This window comes from Ptychodera flava, chromosome 7 (assembly GCF_041260155.1).
Source record: "Ptychodera flava strain L36383 chromosome 7, AS_Pfla_20210202, whole genome shotgun sequence".
NCBI classification, from domain to species: Eukaryota; Metazoa; Hemichordata; class Enteropneusta; family Ptychoderidae; genus Ptychodera; species Ptychodera flava.
Window position 1 is genome coordinate 20,024,182 of NC_091934.1, and position 21,082 is coordinate 20,045,263.

Consider the following 21,082-nt stretch of genomic DNA (forward strand, 5'->3'; position numbering starts at 1 on the left):
AGCTGAGGGAATTATTATCCTTGTAAACTGTTAATGGTCCACCTAGCAAATAATCTCTGAATTTCTCAGTGACTGCCCATTTAAGTGCAAATAACTCCAACTTTGCAGAACTGTAGTTGTCCATATTCCGCTCACTGGGTTTGAGACTTCTAATTGCGTAAGCGATTACCACTGTTCCCTGGGCTTGCTCTTGAGATAACACTGCACCAAGACCTTTGTGGCTGGCATCTGTCTCCCACAGGTGTTCACACAGCTCATTTGCGGAAACTTGGGAAGTCTCGTACATAGCGAGATTTAGCGCACGAGTTTGGACTTTCTCTCTATGCGTTCGCCATATTGGATAGACTGCATGCGTGGCATCTCAGCTGCGGGCTCTGTGCTCGTAATTGAAATTGTTTGGGTTTTCGAACGTCGCTCTGCCTATGGGCAAGATATGCCTCGGATCGTATTTGGAAGATTCCGACGAGTAATCCAATGCCCGAACGTTGAGTCTGCACATCAGTGAGACGAAAATTGAGTCTGTTGAATTTTCTCGTGATTTTCTGCGTAGGATTTAGGCAAGTAGCTCCCCTTACTTGTGTTTTATTTTTTCTAAAAATGCATAATAAACGTATTTTTCGAGATTTGAAACCAATTTTTACTCGTTGTCTAGATGTTTTCCTGCATTATTGTGGTACTCCGTCGCCTTGGTTTTTTTCTGTACGCGTTGGATTTTTACCAAATTTTGCCATTGGCGCCAATTTTGATCGTTTGGTCAATTATGCAAAGCTGAAATCTTGACTAATGCAAAACAATGGCGACAGACATCATGGCAAAAACGTTTGCCGACCATGATAATTATGTCACAACACACTGTAGAATATGCGGAAGGAAGCTTGAAGGTACAACGCGTAATATGAGTGACTTTGTTGATAATATTTCTGCCTGTTTTAGCGTAAATATTTCCGATGACATCGCCGGAATACAACCGGCCAAATTCTGCAATGATTGCAAGCACTCTGTTGTAACGTACAGAATTTGCAAGTGCCACAGTATGACCTACAGACCCGGAACATGAGCTATAGATTGGGTTAAACATCCAAGAACTGGGCAATGTCCCGTATGTTCTAACATTGCCAACCCAGAAGAAAACGAAAGGAAAAGAAAAACAGAAGGAGACCGAGACGCCCTTCTCCCGATAGTGCCAGTGCATTAGAAATTTCTATGAAAGAATTGAATGATCTTGGATTTGAAGTAAATAGTGAAGGAGTTGGTGAAATCCTGAAATTGATTCGACAAAAAGCTGTTAGGAGCCTCAGTGAAAGTGACTTGCTGGTTGATAGATGTGTCGGTGAAAGTTTGCACTTAACTTGCACTATCTGCAATCAGATATATGATAAACCTGTGTTGATAGACTGTAATTTTGAAGATGGTAGACATTCATTTTGTGCTGAATGCATGTCAGAGTTGATTCAAACTACCCAGTGTTGCCCAGTTTGTCGCACACCAGGTACAACCAAATCGATAGCATCCATTCCTAATGTTGTTCTCAACTCGCTGTTGTCCTTGAAAGTCACGTGTGACTACACTTCAAGAGGGTGTCATGTTGTTGTTGACCTTGAAAATGTGATACAACATGAAAGTCAGTGTCAATATCAGTCTGCCCCTGTCATTTGTGATCATGATTATTGTTTGACAAATCAGAAATATCTACAACTGCCTGTAGTCAAAATAATCAAACTGATCATGATCAAAACCCTGAAAGGGTTTACCGGTACTGCTTGCCATCCAAACCCTGCTCCAGGCAGAAAACCTAGATGAGTCACCTGGTTTTGAGGAGCTTAGAACTGCTTTACAAAGAAGAAGCTGTCAACCACCACAGGCTACAAATCCGGTGTACCAATCAAACTTAAGACAAGTGGACAGGTAGGATATTTTTTTCCATTTTCGAGCCTTTTTGTTACAGTTTTAAATCTTACTGAAAACCGTAAAATGCAGATAATAACAGATGATAATTTTGCTTTCTTTATTCACAGAGTTTGAATTGTGTTGAAATTATTGTATAACAATCCATGGTATAATAAAATTATTCTCCTTCATTTCAACAGCCAATTTGTCTTAAGTATACTCCCCATTCAAGGAAAACATCAGGAGAAGCAAGTGAAAGGACAAAGGCAAAGCAGGAGAAATGGGTTGAAGAAAGTCGGTGCAGGCTTTCTGGTGGAGAACAACATACAGCGGTCCAACAACAAAAAGAAGTGAAGAGGATTAGCAAAGAGGACAAGGATGCTCTACTCTAAAAAAATGGGTATGGTACCAAATATTCCTGAAGGTGCTGGTCTGTTTTGGAATATTTAAATCTGCCATGGAATAAACTCAGGTCACTGAAACGGTAAGTTTGAAATCAATAGGCCTAATCCAGAATAAAGTACATATACAATATTCTATTGTCATAGCATCTAATGACAGTATAGAGACAACTGTGTAAGATGTGCAGAAGAATACATGTAGTGTCTGTGATTCACATTCATGTTTGTACTTCTATCATGTGACTTCTCACATCTACAACTAGAGTAACCATTGAATACTGCTTGTACTTTTATTCTGGTTTCTGTCTATTGAATAGACTGTTCAATATATAAATGTATGACCTTTTCAAGTATTCATATACATCATATTCTAAAAACAAGCATATGTTATGTATGTAATATTTTTAAAAGCTTGCCAAATATTGGAGGACATGATGGTTTTCCTTGAGACTTGTTTTTTTTTGTTATCAAGATATTACAAAAAACCATAGGTATCCCAAAGCCCTTAGCTTGTGATTTTCAGCAATCCCATTTATTTAAGTGAAAAATACTTCAGTGTAACTTGAATGAATGTTAAAAAACTGTAGTTGCTACATGTGTTAACAATTTGCATTGTTCATTCAATAGATGGCTTTGGAGTTGGAAAATAAGGTAAGGTAGTGAAAGGATGGATGGGCATCTTGCTGCTGGCAAGAAATATCAATTGGTAGCTGAAGACAAGCTCTTTGTATTCAGTGTGAGAGGGCCTGAAGGGAAGCAGGATTCAGAGATACGACTTGCTCCTTGTGTTGCAGTTCAGGATCTAGTGCACACCATTGACGTCTATTTGGATTATTTAGAAAGGTGATGTAAGCATTTATACCTGTAAAACTTTTAAACCCTTTTCAGATGTGGAGTGCAAACAATGTACATGTAACCTGTATTTTTGGAAGATTGCAATTTGAGTTTTTGTGAAATATAACCATCTAAGCTTCAAACCATGCTTGTATAGTCTTGGTAACATTTTCTCATATTCTTCTGCACATTTTCTCTTCATCAATTTGCTCGTAAAATTATGCAATATCAGATACATGATCAACTGCTATGCTTTTATGCCTGAATTAACTTCTTCCAATCAAGTGTACAATGTACATTTCCTCTGTTGTGAATTACCTGTCATAGAAAAATATTCAAGTATTTCATTTCTTTCATGAGTAAACCTGCATGTTCGAACACATTGCACACAGTTACAGAAAGGTAAATGAAATGAATTTATTGTAATCAAGCCTGTTATTTCTTTGCTGTGATTTGCTAATTCATCCCTGTTGTTTGGTTTGTGCATATTATCACCATGATGTGTATTTCTTTTATCTCTACAGTGAAGACAAGCTTACTTCACATGATGGTAGCATACCTTCAGATCAAATTTGGGTAAAGGTAGGAGGTGACAAGGGGGGTACCATGAAAAGTGTCTTTGGAATTTGCAATGTGGAGTGTCCAAATTATGTTAGCAACACCATTGTTTGCTGATGCTGGTGACTCTGAAATAAACCTTAGAGCTACGATGAGTGTTAACAGTGGGCAGGTGGATCAACTGGATGGCCACAGATGGAAGTAAATGATCAACACTCCCGTTACCATTTTAATATCTTATTTTCCTTTACAGCAAATGTATTTCCATTACAGCATAAGCATGCCCAGCAATAATTTCTTACATTTGTACATGTAACTTTATTGCAGCCTGCCTAAATTGATGTGATATATCAAGATTTGAATTCAAATGATCAATATAGATGCAGAAAATTCATAAATACAGTACATGAAATTTCCCACATTCATTCTGATTTGTACAGAGAGATATTTACAAGTAAGATATTTATTATTCAGAGTTGATAATATTTTGTCAAATATCAACAAATGTCATACTAAAATTTATCTTAAATATGTACAATGGGAAAATGTTCAAAATAAAAAGAGGCAAACTGTAAACCAGACTGACTTGTGGGTATAGTTAGGGGTACTGGGCCTCATTATATTGAAGTTAGAGAGTACTAAATGAATATTTATTGTTTTTTTCAGGTAAATACTATTGCCTATGGGGTAACATCACCAAAGCAGATGCAGTACTGCCACCAGACGAGAGAGGACATGTTGAAACAAGAACTTTGGAAGACATCCACAAATTTAACAATGAATTTGTTGCAGCAGGAAGTAAAAGGAAGTCATGCATCTGATTTTAAAAACTGCATTGACAAGCCGTACTTCAACATTCCTCTGGACAGGGTGTGTTCTTTTTATATTTCCCAAGCATTTATAGAATTGATAATCACCCTTTGTGAATCTCTTTCTTCATAACAAAAATGAATTGTGAATAATCACTTTTTTCAATTTTTCAATGTAGGTTTGTATTCCGGTCTTACATTTAAGCCTAGGGGTCTTTTTAAGATTCTTTCAAATGCTGGAACAGGCTTGTGCTGAATTGGATTTCAAAGTTGTTCAGCTTTCAGCACAAGACGACAGGTGAAATTTTTTTAATACTCTATATTAACATTTGTTAAATTGTTCACTTCATTTCAGCTAGTTTAGAGTTTATCATTTGTTGTTCAAGGGCTGTGCCCTACAAAAGGTAGGACAGGGAATGAAATTCTTGTATGATATTTTTATTTGCCTCACTCATCTTGTGTTTTATGTAAAAGAAATTCAATACAGTTACTTTTCACATAATGATATGATACATGCATGTGTTGGGTTTGGCTAAAGTACTGTGTTGTTTTCTCAAATTAATTGTCTTTAAAATAATCTGTAAAATTGTAAATGCTAATGATTTGTTTCATGTCTTTACACTTTCATGAAATTTAAGGTAAAAAGTAGTTTCCTTAAATGTAATGAAGGAGCATTAACTGTCATATTTTCTCTTTAATTTTAGCCTGAGAATATTCGCATTCTGTTCAATGCAATATTTAGATATTATTCCCTAATATTTTCTTCGTTCAGCGAAGGAAAATACGAGTGACGTAATGACCGTGTCACCACGAGTCGAAGACGAGTGGTGACACGGTCATTACGTCACGAGTATTTTCTGAGCTGAACGAAAAGAAAAATATTAGGGAATAATATACTTATCACATGCGCAAGCAAAGAATTCCTTATTTTTTGCAAAATAAGATAAGTTTTCCATGACGATTCCGCGTTTAAACTTTTGAACTACTTTAGGAATAATATCAGTACGCCGTGCACAAGTTGTCAATCATTTCCAGTCGTCCGTCGTGTGCGTTAGCGCTCAGTACGTTCGTTCGTGTGTGGAGCAAATGACAGCTCTCGATCTACACTTAGGCTACCTTCCGCAAAGTTATACTCTATTTCAAAGATAGCATAGTCCTAGAAATTTATCACAGACGAAGATACGCTATTTTCGGGAACAAATATTGACTTAATCTCGACGGCGCGAACACTGTAAACGTCGCGTCTGACACTGTTTACAATGCGTACGGAACCCACGGTATATGCGACCAGCTTCGAGTTCGTTGTTTCCGCAAATTATTCACGTAATTCCTTCGGAATATACAGGCGGTACACTATTGTGTTTGCATTGTTGGGATTATTAATGTCGCAGTCTGTGAAAATATCGATTTCATTACATGACTTTTGATCGTGGGAGAAACATCAGCCGCCATGTTGTTTGTTTACATATTTACGAGCACACCAAAGATCGACAAAAAAGGTCCGACGCACCAAAATTGATGACATAGACGCGGGTTGTCGTGACGTAGAACGACCAGAGAATAAATCCCGTATTTTTTGTTCGGAGACGACAAACTTGGCTTATGCATGTGATATAAACTCATATTGAGCAGATATGCCCTAAATTGCTTCAGGATGCTGAAGCAATCAGAGCAAAGTACCAACCCTTGCTGTTGCTGTTTGGGGCATGCCACAATATTTATTCAGTGTCAAGAATGCTGTCTGATGATGAAATACTAAAATTTGGTAAGTCTACACACCAGGAAATTCACAAGCTGATTACAGGACAGGTCTGTCCTGATCAAGCACTGTGACAGAATATGTTAAATAACCCCCTTACAGGGCCTGGATATATTGGAATATTTCAGAGCTGTTCAATTTGGATAATAGTACCAAAGAATGCATTTCAGTAGACTAAGTAGAGATAACACGTCTTCCACACCCCACCTTTTGAATCTGAATTTTCCAATGGACAAGATACTTTAATATGTGTAATGCAATTCTGAATATTTTTATGGTAACAGGTAAGGTATTTTTGAAATGTGATTTATGATCATGTATATGGATTTTTGATATAATGCATATAAATATTTTGTTTCACAGCTTCGGATGTGAAAGCGCTGATGTCTTACTACAGAACGAGTCTTCCAGCTGCATCTGTATTTCCGAAGCTCCACATTTTGAAAGACCACGTTCCTGCATGCCTTCAATCTACCAAGAGAGGGTTGGGGTTTTATGGGGAAAGTGGGTTGGAAGCCATCCATCATTCTTTCAATGTTTCTGCCACAAATTATGATAATATGCCAGATGCACTTAGTAATCACCATGTGAAGACTCGGCTGTAAACATAAAATTGCAGACTGATGGGAATGTATAAAATATTTGGGTGGGGCGGGGGGGGGGGTGATCAGGTATTCCTGAATGTAAACAAATGAGAGTAAATGGGACAGTGTGTTGAATTATACTACAACTTCAGTTATTGTTATGTAACTAGTTTGTTACAGGAGACCAATAACATGTTATCATGATATGGCAATGAGAATTACATTGTACAGTCCACAGATTCAATCTTTTCCGCCATACACAATATTCTCCACTCATGACACATCCTGTTGCTTTGATCGTTTTCACCGTTCTTGCAGGGATTACCACTGGCCTTCTTCTAGCAACTTTAACATAACCAATGCGGTCTTTTACATTCGATGAGTGTTTCGACTGTTCTTTGGTCGTCTTATAAAGCATCAGGACCTCAGCCCAATCTTTTCCCCCTGGTTCCGAGACCACAGATTTAAGATAATCATCGCCAACTGATTCTTCCAGTGCATCATGTATTCTACAGAGAATATTGCCGCCGATAATTCCAGGTCACTTTCCTCCGGCGATTGTGTCTAGGGGAGTCTTCTATTACAAGTAAACCAACATTAGGCAGAGTGTAACTAAGCAAGGTAATATCTACTTCTATATAACCCACATATGGAATATTAATACCATTAGCTGCAGATATTTCAGCCAGCCTGTTGTATCGCAAATTCCAGTTTTGTCACTGGCCAGGTGCTCTCGAAAGAAACTCTCAGTAATTGTGAACACCTCCGCCCTGTGTCAAGAGGACAATTTACTGGTGTAGATCCAAATAATACGGTAGCTTCAGGACAAGTACCAATGGCGTTTCAAATACAGCTTGTCTGTCAAAATTTGCTATAGAGCCACAAAAAGTACCACCCACTGCCTGGCTCGTGGAAGTGGGTCCTCCTAGTTTAACTGTTGGTTTTCTCTTGTCCAACCTGATGTCTGTCGACTTCTATTTCCGGTGTTCTGACGAGTTTCAGGACAATTTCTCCGGATGTGGCGGGCTTGTGACACTGAAAGCACACTTTCTTGGACTGAGATGTCTTGGCAGATATTATTTCGGTCAGCCTATCGATCTCTTCTTGTTGTTTCTTCAAAGCTTCTAGCATGATATCATATCCGGAGAGGATTCTTGTGCAGTGCCAGTGGTCTCCCTTACCATTTTGCTGTATTTCTTACTTCCGTCTTCTCCCAACCATTGATGGCTCGATCACGAAATTTGTAGAAGGACAGCTCTGGAGATTCTGCATCAAGTCGTCTTCAATTCACGACGCAAGTGTTCATCAAATACCCCTTCAGTGAATTTCCCTTCAATGTGGCATGCTTTCTTGTCTTTCTTAGTCACCTTATCAAAAAGACGAATTAGAGAAAGTCAATATTCATGGATTGTCTCTCCTTGAAGTTGGTTTCGTCGGTAGAACTTCTCTTGCAAGTGAGTTACTGATTCTGGATCGCCAAAACCTTCGTGTATTATACGGAGAATTTACCGAGGGTCTGAACGATCTCTGGTAGAGCGGTATCTTACCCGTAATTGGCTTGATCACGTAGATGTTCCATGATGAAGTCGACTTGTTCCTCCAAAGTTAGGCGTCTTGTTTTCAGATATCGTTCACATCTTAAATCCGTTCATCAACGTCTACATAAAATTTAGTATTTCTTTTACATTTGTGTTTCTTATTGAATTGTAGACAATGCGACAATAACAAGCAAATTTCTACAATATTTTGCTAATTAGAACACTTCATATATATATACACAACACTAAAATCTAAACGACAGAATAAAATATACACATATTACAATCACAAATGTCTGAAATACACTGAAATAAATAAATATAGCAGTTCTTAGAGTTAAATAAGAGTTCTGGCAACGATTTCAATAATTCTTTAACTCTGGCACTAGTATTTCCACAGAGTCTAATAAATCGAAAGAAACGCCATCGAAAAAGTCGGAAAATAATGTGCCATACGAATTATACAGAAATACTGCTTCAAAGTCACACGAGATATATCATTAACTGGGAATAAAATTCCAAGTTTCTTTTGCACTTGTCAAGGGAAAGTCAATATATCCAGGGGGAGTAAACAAAAAAAGAGTTATATGATATACTTCGGAACGCCAGTCCCTGCTTTCATTGTGAACAGCCGTCGACCTCGGTTTTGGTCGCTGAATCTGCTATGGGGTCCTTTTCAAAGCTGCAACCACGTCACTTGATCCTGCCGACTACGCCAAATGTTACCAATAGTTCGTTCCAATGACGGTAGCTTGCATTCCCACGCGTCACTCCAAGGAAATACTGCTCACAATAATTCCAATATGCAACCATTTATTCCACTGACACATAAAGAGTTACAAATGGGCGACAAAAGACCCTGTCGCACAAACAAAATTACAGTATGAGTTGTTTATACATATATCAGAGTCCAGAAAGTGTCCATATTCGACTGCGAGCTTACGAATGAATTACAATGAAAGCATATATCGATCTACAGAAACTCACCCCACCACTTGTAGATTTAACGGTGAGGAAAAGGCCTCCAAAGTCATCGTCTTCCTCCTTAGAAAACTGCCACAACTGGTGTGTGAGATACTGAATTGACGTTAACGTGGCAATAATTTGCGTTCTTTTATGGTGGGTAACAGGTGTAAATAGACCAATAGCGCAGCACTGTGTAGTGAAAATAGTTTTCTTGCAAATGCAAAAATACAGTGGGAGTTGTGATCGAGAAATTTGGAGTCACACAAATAATATGTTCAAACAGGTAATGCAATGTAAGCAATGTAAACGCTGATATCAGTGGGAAACGAAATAGAAATATCCAAATTAAATTTCAATCGTCACATTCATAAACAGTAGGTAGTAAAGGGAAAGCAACTCCACACATCGTTCATATTTGGGTTGTTTGCGTTTTATGTATGATATCGTGTATAATATAAGTGTATATCCTGTTTGGCTGTTTCATGTAAATTGTTGTTTTAGCCATGGCGAGACGTACCCGTAATCTACGTGTCTTGTGTTACTCCGGGTTGGGGCGGAGAGATTACTGTGACACTACGATCCTTTGGCGCTACGTTTCGAAAACAGAGTGTTCTTCATCAGTCGCTTAAAATTCAGTTTTGTTCGGTGAGACGTGTTGAATGGTTGATTGTTTTTATTTTGTAATATGTTGTTCCATTTGAGTTTGTTGTTCATATAAGGAAGCTAAAATCTCTACAATCCGTAAAACACCCATTCAAAGTAAACTCGAAATGGATCCCACATACAACCGAGAACACAAAACTAGAGAATTATTTGGAAGCGACAAAATTGGCTATTGTTAACACACCTTTTCGAAACACAAAAAACAACATGACACGTGCAGAAAAAATAGCGTTAATAACGCTATCAAAGAACAAACAGATAACCATCAAACCATTTGATAAAGGTCGGGGGACAGCAATTTTAAACACTAATGATTACATAAAAGAATGTCAACGTCAACTTAACGACCAACGATACTACACAAAATTGGCAGCAGATGACACACGAAACACAATAGAAGTCATACACAATCTCATAACAGAAATGTACATTGAAAAACACATTGACCATCACACATATGAATATCTGAATCCAATCAATAGAAAAATAAGACACCACTTTGGTACCTTCTACCAAAAATTCACAAAGTGCCGCCACCAGAAGCTATATTCATAGGACGGCCAATCATAAGCGGATGCTCCAGTCCAACATTTCACATATCAGAGTTCATTGACCATTTTCTCAAACAAATCGTCAAGAAACAACCAACATACATCAAAGACACAACAGACTCTTATACGGAAAATTGAGACAATCAAAGTTCCGACCAATGCGACACTAGTAACACTGGATGTAAATTCCATGTACACGAATACACCACATGATGAGGCAATTGAATCAGTCGGCAGAGCATTAAATCAGGAAAGATCATCAAACAGTTACATAATCAAGCAACCACCAACAAAATACATGATAGCTCCGCTAGAAATAATTTTAAAAACAACACATTTGAATTCAATGATGAATTCTACAGGCAGATTTACGGGTGGCAATGGGTTCGCCAACGTCGCCCGAGCTGGCTGACCTCACATTCCACGAGACAGAAATGAGAATAATACATAAACACAAACAACAAATATCGACCTGGCTGAGGTTCAGGGATGATGTCTTTCTGATTTTCATCGGAACACAACACGAACTCAATGAATTCATATCAAACATCAACAAAATACATCCCACGTTCAAATTTTCGTTTGAAAGCTCCCCTCAAGAAATCACATACCTAGACCTGACTATCTACAAAGGTCATCGGTACAACAAAGAGAATATTCTCGACATCAAGACACACACAAAGCCAACAGATACATTCCAATTCTTACAAAGAAACTCATGCCATCCGGCAGCAACATTCAATGGTCTGATCAAAGGTGAAACATTACGATACATCAGAACATGCAACAACGAAACCGATTTTACACAGAAAGTCACACAATTTAGTGAAAAATTACAGGACCGACAATACAAGAAAAATGAAATAGAACGCATTATCAGAGAGACAAATCATAAAAAAAGAAAACAACTGCTTGAACAACAAAAAGACAAAAATAACGCCACCAATAATACAATAGTCTTCATAACAACATACAGCCCGTACATAGAAACAACAAAAATCAAGCAAGCCCTGACAGAAAACTGGCATGAACTTGAAAAGACGAAACACTAAAAAAAACTGTTCCAAAACAAACAATAATCGCATACAAAAGGAACAGAAATATAGGCGACACACTTATAAGCGCCAGACTTCACAAAAACTACAATAGCTCAAACTCAGGTTCACAAGAACCTATACAAACACAACGAGATCAAACAGTAGAGATTTTAGCTTCCTTATATGAACAAAAACTCAAATGGAACAACATATTACAAAATAAAAACAATCAACCATTCAACACGTCTCACCGAACAAAACTGAATTTTAAGCGACTGATGAAGAAAACTCTGTTTTCGAAACGTAGCGCCAAAGGATCGTAGTGTCACAATAATCTCTCCGCCCCAACCCGGAGCAACACAAGACACGTAGATTACGGGTACGTCTCGCCATGGCTAAAACAATAATTTACATGAAACAGCCAAACAGGATATACACTTATATTATACACGATATCATACATAAAACGCAAACAACCCAAATATGAACGATGTGTGGAGTTGCTTTTCCCTTTACTACCTATTCTCTACATAAATACAGCGGACCTACATCTGCCGTTAGGTCGCTTGTCATATTTATTTGGAAAAAATTATTTTTCTTCTTTTGAATAATAGTATTTAAAAAAATGTAACACATTCAGCTACATCATACGTCATTTAAAAGCTTGTTATCTCTACTTTATGAAAATGGACAATTTCAGCTGTCAAGTAGGGGCATAGACCCTTATTTGCATAATTCCCACGGGTACCCCATTTGCATAAATGCGGTATAAAAATTACAAATTTACTGTTAACTAATCTAAACATACTTTTAAGCTATCGAGTGATATAATAAATGATAGGTATTTGCATATCCAAAGATATATTTGAATTAATTTTACTGAAATATTTTCATATTTTTATTGAAAAATATTTTCCCCTTTTCAATAACAATTGTTAAAAAATTAAATTGTTAAATTATTCAATATTTTTATTTAAATTGCAAATATCTTGACTTATTTTTAACATTCATAGAATTGTGCAGTAAATACGAATAATGCCGACATTATGGAGCATGAATATCTGAACTATGTTTTGCAATTGAGTTTTGTTTCTTTAGGTTACGCAAACTGGAACCTTTTCCTGTCTAATTCCGATATAACTGAACAGCAAGAACATATAAAACACGATTGGGACTAATTCGGGATAATTAGGGGCCAAAGCCGACCGGCTGGGCCCCTATTGTTATGCTCGAGTTCTACTGTTTCTTCCTCTCCTTCTTCTTCTGCCGTTTCTTTGTCAACCTAGATCTCTTAAACGGCTGAACGAAAACTTCTCAAACGTGTAGGGCAAGTACTTGGTAGTTAGTACTCGTGCACCTGACCTTGAAATTTCGATTGGTCACGTGACCTGGCGGCAATATTGGATTTTCCAAAAACCTACAAATGGCTTCTCCAGAATACCCAGGGGTCTAGTCGATTGAAATTTTTTGTATAGCAAGCATGGCCTAAGGTCTTAAGAATTTGCCAATAAAATCGCATGCGGTCATGTGACCTTGGCCGCCATATTGGATTTTTGAAAAATACCATTTTAACATTTAACCATCTTCTTCTCCAGAACCAATGCACTAATTGAACTGGAATTCTACAGGTATCATCTTTAGTGTATCGTCTTTCAAGTTTGTGAAAGGTATTAGGATCGGTCACGTGGGTTTTGCAAAAATCCTGATTTAATCTCTAAAGATCTTCTTCTCCAGATCCAACACACCAATTCGACTGAAATTTGACATGTAACATCTTAAATGTGATCTCTTTCAAGTTTGCGAAAGGCGTTTTGATCGGTCAAGTGGTTTGGTGGCCATATTGGATTAAGCCAAAATCATGATTTAATCTTTAAAAATCTTCTTCTCCAGAACCAACACACTGATTCGACTGAAATTTGACATGTACCATCTTAAGTATGATCTCTTACAAATTTGCGAAAGGCGTTTTGATCGGTCACGTGGTTTGGCCGCCATATTGGATTTTGCAAAAATCGTGATTTAATCTCTAAAAATCTTCTTCTCCAGAACCAACACACCGATTCGACTGAAATTTGACATGTAACATCTTAAATGTAATCTCTTTCAAGTTTGCGAAAGGGGTTTTGATCAGTCACGTGGTTTGGCGGCCATATTGGATTTTAGGAAAATCATGATTTAATCTTTAAAAATTTTCTTCTCCACAACCAACACACTGATTGAGCTGAAATTTTATGTGTAACATCTTAAGTGTGATCTCTTTCAAGTTTGCGAAAGGCGTTTTGATCGGTCACGTGGTTTGGCCGCCATATTGGATTTTTCGAAAATCGTGATTTAATCTTTAAAATCTTCTTCTCCCGAACAAACACTGATTTGACTGAAATTTTGCATATACCATCTTAAGTGTGATGTGTTTCAAGTTTGAGAAATGCGTTTTGATTGGTCACGTGGTTTGGCCGCCATATTGGATTTTCCGTAAAAGATTAAATTCCAAGTGAAACGTACAGTAACTATTAGATGATGTTCAAAATCCTACTTTTTGAAGCTCGAACTTTGCACATAATATAATTAGTGCAAGATTTTTCAACCATGTTAACCGCTTGGGCCCCGCCAACGCTGCTTGCAGCTTTAATTAATCTTTATGTTTTTCAAATTTCTCAAACGTGTTTCGTACCCTATAGCTTAGAGCTGCAATATAACAAATTACTCATAAAAACAAGTAAAAAGAAAAGCAGATGAGCTTACATTTGCAGATTAAACCAACGTACTTCACCATCAAAGTCCGAATTACTTCCAATCGTGTTATAAATAGCTGTGTGTCGAATTGCCCTTTTGCATTATTAGAGTTATTTTAGTTTTAATTTCTCTAGAAATCTTGTTTTGATGGATAACCACTTGTTACCACATCTGTGTTGCATCGATCATTTTAGTTCAGTTATGTGGAAAATGTAGACGAAGGTATTATATTTCATTTTATAGTATTTATTGGTATGTAATAAAAGAAGAGCAACTCAACACATCGTTCATATCTTCGTTTGCATGTTGTGTATGCTAGTGTATATTGTCAGTGTATAGTATGTTTGGCTGTTTTATATAAAGTTTTGATAACCAATGGTGAGTATTTCAGGTAACGGTAAAATACTAACACCACTTTCAAGTTGGTACCTTTTGCCAAAATACACAAAATGACGACCAACAGGAAATAAGCTCCAATTATAAGTGGATGATGCAGTCAAATCTTTCACATATCATAATTCATTGACTATATTCTAAAACAAATCGTGAAGAAATAACTATGCATCAAAGATACAACAGACTTTAAAATACAAAAGCCAATAAAAGCGTCTGCTAATGTGATATTGGTATCACAGACAGTGTTTCAATGTACACTAGTTCACCGCACAATAAAACAAGTAAATCAGTCGGCAGAGTATTAAATTAGAAAAGATCATCAAATGATTACATAATCAAACAACCAACAACAATATACATACAAACTATGCTTAAAATAATCTTGAAAAACATAACGTTTCAATTCAAGTGTGAATTTTAATGTCAGATATTTGGGTGCAGTTTAGGATGTCTAGCTTTACCAGAAAAATCTCGACACGAGACAAAATAATAATAATTCAGCAACACACGGAACAAATATCGCACTGGCTGAGATTCAGAGACGATATATGATTTTCATTGGAACTTAACACGAGCTTAATAAATTCATGTCAAACATACAAAATGCATCCTACTCTGAAATTTTCCAAAGCTCTTCTCAAAAAATCATATCTTAAGACCTCATATCTGTGAGGTCATGGATGCAACAAATAAACATTCTCGACCTATGAACACACATATACAAAACCAACAGATACCAGATTCCGGTTAATGTAATACTAGCAACATTCAAAGGTTTGTTAAAAGCGAAACATTACGATACATAAGAACAATTATGCCACAACAATACAATACAATACAATATTTTTCGAGAAAAAAGTAATGAAGTAAAAATAAAAAGTAAAAATAATTCTGTAAGATCTTGTTGATTATTACTAACTTTAGAACAATCGGATGACATTTAATTGTTATTCGATTTTCATTGAATTGCCTTCGAAACCTTGGAATCGCGAAAAGTGAAAGGGAACCAAAACGTTTTCAGGTCCCCTCTAGGCAGACCAAAACTTTCAAGTGCTCCTCTACTATCCCCCAAAATTTCTATTCCACCCCGAATTCCTCTGCCCCTCACCGTTATTTTTGAACGTAGCCTAATCACATACATAAGAAACAGAAATATAGCGTTACACCTATGCCAAACAAAATTAACCTACAACAGCTCGATCTCCGGCTCACATGAGCATACACAAATACAACCAGACCGAAACGGTAGACATCCTAGCTTCCTTACTTGAACAAACTTAACTCCAGTGAAATAACGTGGTCAATTAGTGCACACGTTTCACCAACCGAAAATGATTTTTTAAGCAACTGCTGAAGACAACTCTATTCTCGAAAGGTAGCATCAAAGGATCGCAGTGTCACAGTAGTCTTTCCACTCCAGTGCGGGTTCAGGGCAGGATACGTATATTAGGGGTACGCCTCGCCTTGGCAAATCAACACTTTACACAAAACAGCCGAACATATCATACACAAAATTCAAAAATATGACAATATTTTAGTGAAATCAATTTAAATATCTCTTTTGATATCCATTTGTATTCTACATGAATATCTTTCATTTGATATATCACTGAATAGTTTAAAAGTATGTTTACAGTAGTTAACAATGAATTTTTTAATTTTAAATCGCACTTACTGCAAATTCGGGGGTATGGCCCTACTTGGCAGCTCCACATCGTCAATATTCTTAAACTAGAGATAATAAGCTTTCAAATGACGTATGATGTGGCCGTATGTAAGGTTGGTACATTAAAGCACCGGTATTTCTAACTTTTAACCTTTATTATGTTCGAAATTACATGTTGCTCCCTTTCATCCATCGTGAAATGTTATTCAGTGAAAAAATAAGCTAAATTTGTGCTTCTGTAGTGACATACAAACGCTAAATATTGCCCGATTGAGTTGGATTGCCGCGCGGTTTGCAACTTGTAGGCCGTGCGGGTGACCGAGAACGCCGATACTGATGACATCATCAAGTTTGCAACATTCCTGGGGCCATGCCATGCCACGCCGCGCAATGCCAGGCAATCGCCCATGGCCTGCCAATGATTTTCTTTTATTCGTTTCTGTTCAAATACGTTCTGCTACTGTTTTTAGAGGATACGGAACTTTGGCAAAGGAGGCTGACATTCTATTCTGGTACAGTGCGTTATATACGGCCTATATTCAAACTGCAGTCGGCAGTGCACCGATGCGCACCCTGTGGTTGGTCACTCAGGAACTCCTGGTACCGATGTAAAATGAAGGTGACACTCTATACACTTGGCTCACTAGGCAAATAACTATCAAAACTGAGTAACTTGAAGTAGTAAATTTCAGCTAGTTGTCGCTCTAGCGGCAAGGTGATTGCGAAATCGAAGCAACATATTTTGGCAATGTATGGCAGGCTATCGAACGCATTAAACGCGATGGTCTTTGGCAGCAAGTAAGGGAACCGTCAGTATTTGCGACCTGGGGTCAATCAAAAATTGAAAGCTTATATGAGGTTCTCAATCTTTTTTTCTTTGTCTTACCTTTGTCCTCAATGACATAATGATTAGTTAATAATGTATATTTTACTCTGATACATGTTGAATTAAAAAGCAAATAAATACTTTAACAGAACAATAACCAAAGGTGAAGCTCTGTCAAGGGGATCTTATGTTGTGTAAAAGATGTGAAAGCCGAAGGTTTGGAACAGGCCATTCTGCAACTGAAGCAACATGTACGACGAAGATGGCGGCAACCGCATCCATGACGTTAACACCTGCTGGCGCAGACAATATGCTAAATACTCAAGATACAGAGACACTGTCAAATCAAATCTCAAAGGTATTGAATGTCATAATGGAAACCGAAAATGATTCGAAACAAATCCAAACGAAATAGTATGGACTTTATACTTAATCAATTTGAGTCCATGAAAACCCAAATCCGAAATCTGCAAGAATAAAATAACGCGCTCAAACTGGACAATGGACAGTTACGTAAACGGGTTTCAATGCTTGAGTCAGATTTACATAACCTAGATCAGTAAAATCGTCAAATTAACTATAAAATTACTGGCATTCCAGAACCTGTCCAAGGCCAGGAAGATACTGATACCATTGCTCTGAATGTTTAAACGAAATATCGACCCCTCGACATCTGCAAATTCATCGAATCTGAGTAAAAGATACAACACGGATCAGCGAAAGTCAGCAGTTACGTAATGGTAATACTCGCGTGCGGCCACTTATTGTAAGATTCACAACTCGGAAGAAGAGAAAACCATACTTATGAAAATCGACGTAAACTGCAAGGTATCTCAACAGCACACTAGGATACCCTCAGCAAAACAATATATTTATCAATGCAAAACCTATCCAAGATACAACGCCAACTGTTATCCAAAGTAAATTGTACCAGGAAGAGCGCAATTTCAAGTTCTTATGGACCTACAACGGTAATATCTATGTGAAGAAAGACAGGTCTGCGCGTTCCATTGCCATTTTAAATGACGATGACATTAAACGCAGGCACTAGAGGTTGCTGTTAAGGTGAAGTACTACGAATTACGTCAAAATAAGTTGTGGTGTCATTTTCTTGAAACTTTGCACAAATATTCTTGGAAGTTGTGCAAGTGCAAAAATGAAATAAACAATGGGGGTAACCAAGCTCGTTTCCATGGAAACGGACGTTAAAATGGCGTCGTTAGAAATAATTAAAATGATATAATTCACTTACACTAAAGAAAGCTATTATAAAACGCTGAGCAAATGAGTGAATTTTAATAAATACCAAGAATTAAGATCCATATCAATCGAATGTATAGTTTTCATGATGTTTGTAAAGTAATTTTAACATAAGTATCGATTACAAAATGACGATATCGAAATTATATCACTACATAATTTTCGAACTTTCTTCCTGTCGCTTTGAATGGTGTCATTTTGACCAAACTTGGCGAATAAAATCCTGACATAATACCATTTAGTTTACACTTTTAATAAAAGGGTGTCACCACACTACTTTTTACAATATCTCCAGGTGAATGGGTAATATGCGCCATGTAAATGGGAGAGAAATGTTAATTATGCGCTCATATTGAATAAAAACCAGCTTCCTAGGGGGTCAAAATTTGACAAGGTTAAAGGTCACATGTATTTCTAAGAGACTGGGTCAAAAAATTAGGTAAAAGCGCAAGTTCAACAATGACAGGTGATGTTAAATACATGCGCTACAAAATAACCCATTCGCGGCAGGCTGGAGTTAAATCTGCGCAGAAATGTTCTAAAGTGTGTGCGCGTCCGAATTCGTCGCCCTTTACCCTTAGCTCTTTGTTTTGAACAATTGCATGCAATACATAATGTATTTCCATCCAACTTTAGATCAATTCCAGAATGACCAAATTACAAACTGTTTGAATTGTTTCTGTCACTCTACCTGAATATATATGAATGAAGAATTTTTTCCAGCATAAATTGTAACAGCAGCACCATGACACCATCGGATTTCAACGATAAATATAACTCTATTTTAAGTAGTTCATTTACAGTCTCCCATGTAAATGTGCGTTCCCTAAATAGAAACTTTGAGGAGTTGCGTCTAATGTATGAGTAACTCTTACATGATACATTCAAAGTTATTGGTATTTCAGAGACATGAAAGATTGATAATCCAAGCCTGTTCGGTTTAGATTCACATTCACTTCAGTGTAACTGCCGCGAGTTCGGAATGGGTGGTGGTGTTGCTGCCTACATACATTCCTCAGTTAAATACCAGAAACTGTCTTTTTAAGTAGCCAATTCTGAGTCTTTATGGCTGAACATAACTGATGGAAAGCAAAACTTCATTGTTGGTATTCTATATAGAAAACCTAATACAAACCCGGAGGATTTTACAAATGATTTATTAGACGTTCTTCATCGTATCAAATTAGACAAACACCAGTGTATCCTGCTTGGTGACTTCAATGTAGACCTGTCGAAACAGGGTAGCAGAGTGGAGAAACTCTACACAACGTTAAGTTGCTTAAATTTGAATCAGCTGACTTTACTTCCTACACGAATCACTGATACATCATGTTTTCCTGAAAAGTATTCTCTGCAGTAATTCCAGTTTCTGTCAACTTGCACATCATTTTAAAAGCTCAACGACACGCACGAGACGAAGAAGTTCCAGACTGAACGTTCACGCGCACGGAGACAATTGCGCATGCTCATATTGTCAGCTGCACTGGCATAGACTCTTAGACTCTCCACAGTCGCTAGCGCTGTGCCTTGTTTTTTTGCGCGCCCACGGTGGGCCTGCATTCGAAGGCTACGCTGTGCATGTGAGCACGCGCTGCCAGACACAGCGACTGTCGGTTTTTGCAAGATATGAATATTCATAAGGGTAGTGACGTCAAAAGAAACACCTATCTAACTGGGCAGAGAGAATATATACTAGCTGGTAGACCTATAGTATACGCGGTATGTTTTTATTTTTCATTTTTCATTTTATTTGGCTATGGTACTTGTCATTTTTTTATTAACGGATGTGTGCATTTCTATAAAGTACCCGGATCAGGCTGAAATCCGACCGGTCGCTTGCAAGAACGTCCAGACCCTGGGATTCGCGTCGCGTCAATACCTGCTGGTATCGCTTAAAAACTGCTTAGTGTCACTTTTCCGACAAGCATTACCCCTTGGCTTAATGATATCACCCCTTTCTCCGTACAGTATGATGCATAATTCGGCGCTGCACGTACGACAAGTCACCCCTATTGACAAAATTAAAATAAACAACACCTCTTTTTCAGAATTCCCACAGCTTCAATGAACTGTTATTAGATTTCTATATAATACTTATAGCCCCTAAACTTGTAATAATAATAATTAAGGTAGTACGCTACCATTCTATATAGGAGCGCGCCCTCTTTTGTCCAGAAGATGTACATGTTCCTTTTAGGCTACCTAACCTGGTGAGCGTGAATTACAGGACAAAATGGCAAAAAATCATGCTAGTGACCTTATAATATTTCTTTCAGAAGTTTTTATGAATCAAAACAACTGAAATTATATTTTTGCACTGAAAAATCGACAGTTATTTTTATTTTGAAAGATCAGTAGAGAATAATTAACAATTGTAGCTCTGACATAATATCAGTAAGCTAGAGGGTCAAATCTCAGGTCTAAGAAAATTCACCTTTTTTCGTCACTTTTTGCTGTTTAGCAAGAAAATTTGCGCGGTGACCCCAACTTTTTTTGCTTCTAAATCAAAGAACACTGTCTGTTTGATAGATATTGCTGTACTTTTTAACATTTTGAAAATTATTTTGTGCATTTATATGAAGTTTATATTTTTAAAAAAGACTAATTTTTCAGC